General features: G+C 44.0%; 1 gene segment (V, D, J or C); it reads left to right on the top strand.

Moving 5' to 3' along the window:
* Positions 1 to 324: 324 nt before the first annotated feature.
* Positions 325 to 4,662, top strand: LOC308354289 (putative non-functional immunoglobulin lambda variable 5-48). The segment is given in 2 exons: positions 325 to 391; positions 4,328 to 4,662.
* Positions 4,663 to 7,886: the final 3,224 nt, after the last annotated feature.

Genomic DNA, 7,886 nt, shown 5'->3' with positions numbered 1-7,886 from the left:
AGAGCCAGGGTCTCATTTGTATGTATAGGCCCTCCGTCTTTCCAACAATGAAGAGGGAAAGGGAAAGATTAGTGGAGGCTCTGCCCAGCTGTGTGACACAGAAGGCAGGATCTGTGATGAACTCCAGCATGGCCTGGTCACTTCTCATCCTCAAACTTCTTGCTCACTGCACAGGGGTCTGGATGTAGGGACATGGCAAGGGCTTCTGGGAGGTCACTTTGGACCTACTTAATTCTCTGTGTCTTGTCTCCAGCATCACCCTCTCTGTGTCTCTTCCCCTTGCAGGGTCTTTAGTCCCAGACTGTGCTGACTCAGCCATCTGCCATGTCTGGGGCCCTGCACCAGAGGGTCACCATCATTTGCCCTGGAAGCAGCTCCAACATCAGACATGGTAATTATGTGAGTGGGTACCCATAGCTCCCATAAACAACCTCCAGTTTCCTTGCATGAGAATAACAAATGACCTTGGGGTGTCACTGATCAATTCTCTGGCTCCAGGTCTGGCAGTTTTGTCTCCCTGACCATCAGTGTGCTCCAGGCTGTAGACGAGGCTCATTATTACTGCTAAGCATTGTTCAGTAGTCCTAATGGTCAGTGTTCTAGACCTGCGTGGAAGTAAAACAAAACCCTACATAGTTATCTGAGAAGAGGGTAAACAGCCCAGGAGCTGCCTAGTCAACCTAGGCTGGAACTTCTGTTTACCCTTTCACTGATGTTTTGGGCCCTAGGTCCATCTGGGGGCATCACCTAGGAGTGAAAGTACTACTTCACTTCCCTCTCCCTTCTGTACTCAAAGTCACTCACTGTCACCCATTTGCAGATATATAGTCTTTATGGAACTAGAAAGTCCTTGGGTTAATTACCTATGACTGTTTACTTCTAAGCTGGTTTTTACTCCTTTATTTTCTTTTGTTTTTTAATAAATGAAAGTATCTGGGGGGCTCTGAACCTCCATGGGGCTTCAACATGTCCCTGCTCTGCTTGATGGATATGTCAGTTCTCTTTGCATGTAGCATCATCATTTGCTTAACTTTAAGCAAAAGTTAATGTTTTTAAGCAAAAGTGGATGTTTATACCAGGTTTTTAAAAATCCCTACAACATGACATAACAAAGTCATCCTCCAGTCTGTTATATATTTGTACACTGGGATATTCAGCGTTGTACCCCATGATCCAGTCAATTGCACTACTAGGTATTTACCCAAGAATATACAAATACTGATTTAAAGGTGCACATGCCCCCAGTGTTTAGAGAAGCATTATCAAAAATAGGCAGATATGGAAAGAGCCCAAATGTCCATCAAATGATGAATAAATAAAGAAGATGTGGTATAGGTGTATGTGTGAGTGTGTGTGTAAACATATATCATATATGTATTATATTTTTATATTACATACATATATATATTATATTTGTATACATACATGTAGTGTGTGTGTGTGTGTGTGTGTGTGTGTGTGTGTGTGTATATGATTGGTCAGTCATCAAAAGGAATGGAATCTTACCATTTGCAATCATGTGGAAGGTGCTAGCATGTATTACACCAAGCAAAATAAGTTAGAGAAAGTCAAATTCTGTATGATTTCACTCATAATTGGAATTTAAGAAACTGAACAAGTGATCATATTGGAAGGAAAAAAATAGAGAGGAGAAGCAAACCGTAAGAGTCTCTTTTTTAATTATTATTATTTTTTTAATTTCTTATTTCTTTTCAGCGTAACAGTATTCATTGTTTCTTCACCACACCCAGTGCTCCATGCAACCCATGCCCTCCCTAATACCCACCACCTGGTCTTAACTATTGAGAATTAACTGAGGGTTGATGGAAGAGGTGGGTGGGGTGTGGGCTAAATGGGTGATGGTTGTTAAGGAGGGCACTTGTGATGAGCACAGGGTGTTACATGTAAGTGAAAAATCATTAAGTTCTTTATCTTAAACCAATTTTACCATGTATTTTAACTAGAATTTAAATTTTAAAATTGAGAAAAAAACACACATGCACAAAAAAACCAAGAAATAAATAAAGCAAATGAACTATGAAGTCATAGTAGTATACATGAATTTTAAATACATATTTCTTCAGAAAAAAGAACGTTTAAAATGCTGCATTTGCTATAATTATAATTGAAATACATTTTACAAGAGGCACAGATCTAGAGGTGCTGGAAAGGTCAGTGGTGGAGAAGAGGTGGAGGAAGGAGCAGGAGGATGAATATGCAAGAACAGTATTCATGGTGGGGTCACTCTTGTACAGGACTCTGTCACAGTGGCCACACCACACTGCTGTTTTGTCATAGCTCAGTAAACTCTACAGCACAGTGACAACATGTTGGTGCATGCACACAAGGTCATCTAGGAAGTCTGGGATCAGTGATGTAGTGCACAGTGCGACATCATTCCATTCGTTCCTCTATGAAGGTAGGAAACCTCCTCAATGAAAGGGTGGGGTAAAGGGATGATGACCTGAGGGATTTTGAAAAGAAAGGCAGCCTGTATGTCCAGGGATAACAGAAACTGTACTTGAGCCTCTTTCTCCAGTTGACAGACTTGTGTCTGATGCAGTGAATGATAAATAATTGTGATGTTCCTGAGATGTGCCTGAATTGAACAATGAAGTTAATGGTCGCATATAGTAGGAGCCAAAGTTCTCCCTTCAGGAACAGAAGTTCATGTTTTGTGCAGATGCCAGCCTCTCCATACACTATGCGGTGACTAGCCCCACCCTTGTGGATCTTATTATGACTGCAAGTTATCCTTCAACTACAACCATAGGAATCTTTGGAAAATAAAGTTTTATTACTAATAAGACCTGGAAATTAGATATCACACCCAGAGATGCTAGTCATGGGTCAAGAAAGAATGAGCCTGTGTCCTCCCCACTAGAAGTGTGGGCAGAGCCTCAACAGACAGGGTGGAGCTGGGAATGAGAGACAGAGATGGAGATACAAAGAGACAGACCAATTTTCTTGAATACGACTCAGAATCTTGGGGGAAGAGGCACTGGGACCTTTGTCCATTTTCTCTTTGCACTAAGGTGGGTTCTGACACCTCACCACATCTCAGCCTGTTAGTAGAGAAGCACAGGAGCGGTGGAGACAGCTGGAGACAGTCCTCAGTGAGGAGCCACATTGGGAAATTCTGAGTATGACCATGAGATTCCAGCCTAAGGAAGGCCCAGCGTGGCACATTCTCTATGGGGAGTGGGCAGAGGACACAAAGGGCTGGATGGAGGGGGAGTTCTATTCTGGTCTCCGGTCCCCTCAACCCAGTTAGGGGACCCAGGACTGGGGCAACAGGGGGACTGTGAGCCTGTCCCTGGGTTCCATGGTGTGACAGCAGCTGGAAATGCAGCATCTGCTTAAGTTGTGGCCCAAGGCCGCAGGCTTGGGTCCCTGTGCCCGCTGTCACCAGATGGTTTCCCCCGCTCTGTGAAATTGCTGTGCCCCATCATGGTTTGAGCATTTTCACAACCTGTTTTGATTTTCTCTTTTATGAGCCTATGTGGAGAACATGGTTATTCCTCTCCTGAGACACACTTTAAAGCACCCTCAGAGGATAAGATCCCAAAATGTCATCAGGGGATGAGTAATCTCCATCTTTCATGTAATTTATGCTTTGTAAACATTCTCATTCTCACAGGAGTGTTTATTTCTCATGATTTACCCCTCTATGTTATAAGCCTCTCAAATCACAGACATGTATCCATATTCTTTAAATGATATTCAACATGGTGCTTCCCACAGCTGCTCCTTCCACCTCCCTTCCTGGGTCCCATTCAGAGCAGGTCCTGCCCTTAGCCTCCTCTGTCCTCAGGTCCCCTCTCAATTTACTACATCAGTGGTCAGCTGGGGACTGTAAGAGTCTGAAAAGGGGTACACTTTTGCATAAAAATACCCTCCTGGGTGCCTGGGTGACTCAGTTGGTTAAGCGACTGCCTTCAACTGAGGTCCTGATCCTGGAGTCCCAAGATCAAGTCCCACATCAGGCTCCTTGCTCGGCAGGAGTCTCCTTCTCCCTCTGTTCATCCCCTCTCTCACGCTTACTTTCTCTCTCAAATAAATAAATAAAATATTAAAAAAAAGAATACCCTCCTTTACAGGGTGACAGTACAGAGGATAAGACAAGCTCAAGACAGCCTGGCTTCTCTATGGCTACCAAGGGCTGTGTCCCCATAGCCTGGGCCCCTCTTCTCTTCATTTCCCTTTCTCTCTGCTCACATAGGGAAATCGTCTGATGTCTTAGGATCTTCCCAGGTATTATCATCCCTTAAGACTGAGAAACCCTCAATGTTAACACCCCATCACCCATGAGTGTCTGTGTTTGCAGGTTCCCTGTCCCAGTCTGCACTGAACCAGCCACCCTCCTTCTTGAAATCTCTGGGAATAACAGCCAGACTCACCTGGACCCTGAGCAGTGGTTTCAGTGTTGGGAGATATCTCATAGGCTGGTACCAGCAAATGCCAGGCAGGCCTCCCCAGTATCTCCTGAGCTTCTACTCAGTCTCAGAAAAACACCAGAGTCCTAGGGTCCCCAGCTGCTTCTCTGGCTTCAAAGATGCCTTGGCCAATGCAGGGCTTCTGATCATCTCTGGTCTGCAGTCTGAGGACAAGGCTGATCACAACAGTGATCCAGGCCTGGAGGAGGTCAAGGCCCAGAGCTGACCTGGATCACTGTTGTGGTATCTGTGTCTTTTACTGCTGTGGTATCATGTCAAGGAGATGGGGGTTAGGCATGGGGAACATGGGGAACATCTGCTAAATGAAGTCAGGAAACCTATATTCAGATCTGGGGAAGGAGAAAGGGGGAGAATCCAGCATTCTTAGGAAACCCCTGAATGCCAAAAGTGACTTCCCACTGGTGACACCACTCAACCCACACGAACTTCCATAGGTGGGATTCCAGAGCCCATGGGAAGTGATGTGTGTCCTCTCCACCTTTTCTACTCTGTAGGATCTTTTAAGCACCCAGGGTGTCAGCCAGCATTGTGGAGTATCAAAAACCCTCTAAGATATGTAGCATCACGCCCTCTGAAGCTCTCAATAGGGTCCAATGAGGAGTTCACCTTTGTCACACTGAGTAAAGCAGAAACATTGGCAATTACCATGATGGTGGGTAACAAGATCTCCCAGGCAAAAGCCCTATGTCTGTGAGGTAATCCAGCAGTGATGTATCTTCAGGAGTCACAGGCAAATATTCCTGCTCCTGGTTTATCAACATGACCTCCTTGATCACCCCTGACGTGCAGCCTGAGGATGAGACTGACTCTCACCATGACAGAGGCGAGCACAACCCCACTGCCACCTTCCACATCTGTCCCCCATTAGATGCTCTGACCCATCTTCCCCCATCCTTGCCTGTGACCAACATCAGCTCTGCTTCTCTGGTGTCACTTGTGCTTCAGAAACCAGAGAACTCCATACACTTGATTCTGTCTATCTTATGAGCTCAATGAAAATAACTTACTTTCAAGATGACTAGATGCAGGGAGCCTGGGTGGCTCAGTGGGTTAAGCCTCTGCCTTCAGGTCAGGTCATGATCTGAGGGTCCTGGGATCAAGCCCCTAATAGGCTTTCTGCTCAGCAGGGAGCCAGTTTCCCCCTCTCTCTCTGCCTGCCTTCCGGCCTACTTTGTGACCTCTCTGTCTGTGAAATAAATAAATAAAATATCTTAAAAAAAAGATGCCTGTATGTTAGTTTGTTTAACATCTGTATTAGGCTTAGGTCATCATCATGTAGCTCTGTGATCAAACTCAGCATCAGGCTTTCTGCTCAGGGGGTGTCTACTTCTCCCTCTCCTTCTTCACCCCCCATAATGTTCTCTCTCTTTCTTTCTCAAATAAATAAAATCTTAAAAAAAAATAACTGACTTCTTACTGTGTCCCAGTGTAAACAAACTCACTTTGTCTCAGTAACCAAAAGTATCCCCCACACCTGTCCCCCATCTGTCCATAGGTGGGAATGGTTAGGAAAACAATAATATGAGACTGTGATTTGAGCGACCCAAGTCCCCTCTGCCAAGCTCCCTATATGTCACCTAGTCCTTTTCCAGGATTGGCTGATCATCTCCTGACTCTGAAAATAGCCAGACTATGTTTCTCTGTCTCTTTCAATGATACCCTGGGGAATCATAGGAATACTCTGGGGCAGGAGATGATCCTTCCCCTTTTAAGGACAGGGCCCTCAGGCATGCTCATCCCATCTCTCTGTTTAATTCCAGAGTTCACATACACTTCTATCTCAGGTTCTTTCATTGGACAGATGTAAATTAAATCTATTATTCGAGGTCTAGATTCAGTAAACTCAAATCCCATTATCAGATAAACCTTTACTATAGGAAAAGTTCTTGATAGTCCCATTTTCTAAGTGATGATCCATGGAGCTCTCAACAAACTTGATCAGAGCCTGTGCTTTTGGGTAACAGGTCATGAGGTTCCTGCAGTACAGAAGTAGAAGGAGGACCTCTAATTCAGAGGAAGTTCCACTATAGAAATGATATTTTTATACCAATTGTTTCTCTAAGAACAATTATAAAACTCCACAATATATGTTAAATGTAGCACAGAAGCAAAAGAAAATAAGGAATTCCCAGGTTTAAAGGGCAAATGGAAACCAAGAGAAGTACGAATGATAAGAAGACACTTTTCCCAACAATATTATAGTATCATGACCAATACAAACATCAAATGTCAAGTACTATAGAATGTGGCCTCAGGTAACCTAACCATGAACCCTTACACCAACAAGAGCAACAACACAATGAGACACCATATAAAAGGAATCCATGTACATTCATTTCCAGTTATGAATGTGGGGGAACTATGGGAGAAGATAAAACCTTAATCTTAAGGACCAGTTCAAGCTGGTCATGGATTGGTAATGGCCCCGGGTACAGGGCTGAATAAATACGAAGGCCAGGTAATTCTGAATATCTGGTAACATAATCACTGTACAGTTTAGCTTTCAGGAGTTCATTAGTGAGTGGAAAAAAAAACTTTGAGGTCATGAATATGCAGGGACAGCAGATGTGAGTTAAGTAGTGAGCACAGTAAGTCAGCTGCTCCAATGAGAGAGGGAGCCCCTGAGCCCTCAGCTCTCATTCGCCGAAAAAGTGGGGGTGGGTGCATTCATTACACACATTGCCTTGAGAGTCCCTGCTATCCAAACCCAGGGTAGGAGGAGTGCGTGGGCATGTCCTTCAGAGATTGAAAGCCCAGCACAAGGAAAGCTCTTGGCTGCATCAAGCAGCATCAGCATGGAACAGCTGGGCAGCTGCTGCCTGTGCTTCTCGTTGTGAGGGGCTCCTGGTTCTCCCTCATCCAGCTTCCCACTTTCCCCATTCAGCCCTGGTTCCTGCTTACTCCCTAGACAATCTTCAGGGACAGTATTTCAGTAATGCAGACCCAACCACGAGAATGACTGGTATAGTCTGCAGTGTTGTCTCAGGGCTCCCTCTAGTGGTCCGGGATCCTTCTGGAAATTATGGCATCTCTTGCTTTTCCCTGATGAAAGGCACAATACATGCAGCTTCCTATCTATCCTATCTATCCTATCTTCCTATCTATCCTATCTATTCCTATCTATAAATACTATCTATCCATAGATAGTATTTATCACTATTCTGTTACTTCTCATTTGCTTAATTTTTAGTGATGGATGGGAACAAATACATACGTCTTCAGATATGTCAATTATCCTCTCTAATTCTTCCTTTTCCCCTTAAGTGTTAGGTCCTCTCCATCTCAAAATTTCATACATATAATTATACATGAACTACTTTTCAGGAATAACGCTTGTTAACAGATATCATTGCATTTAATATGAATATTTATGTCTGATGTCATTTAAGTCCTGAACACAGATTATAATAAAGGGGAAAATGACCACAA

Source organism: Martes martes (genome assembly GCF_963455335.1).
Source record: "Martes martes genome assembly, chromosome: 13".
NCBI classification, from domain to species: domain Eukaryota; kingdom Metazoa; phylum Chordata; class Mammalia; order Carnivora; family Mustelidae; genus Martes; species Martes martes.
Note: the sequence above shows the minus strand (reverse complement) of the source record. Positions and strands in the feature narration are given on the sequence as shown.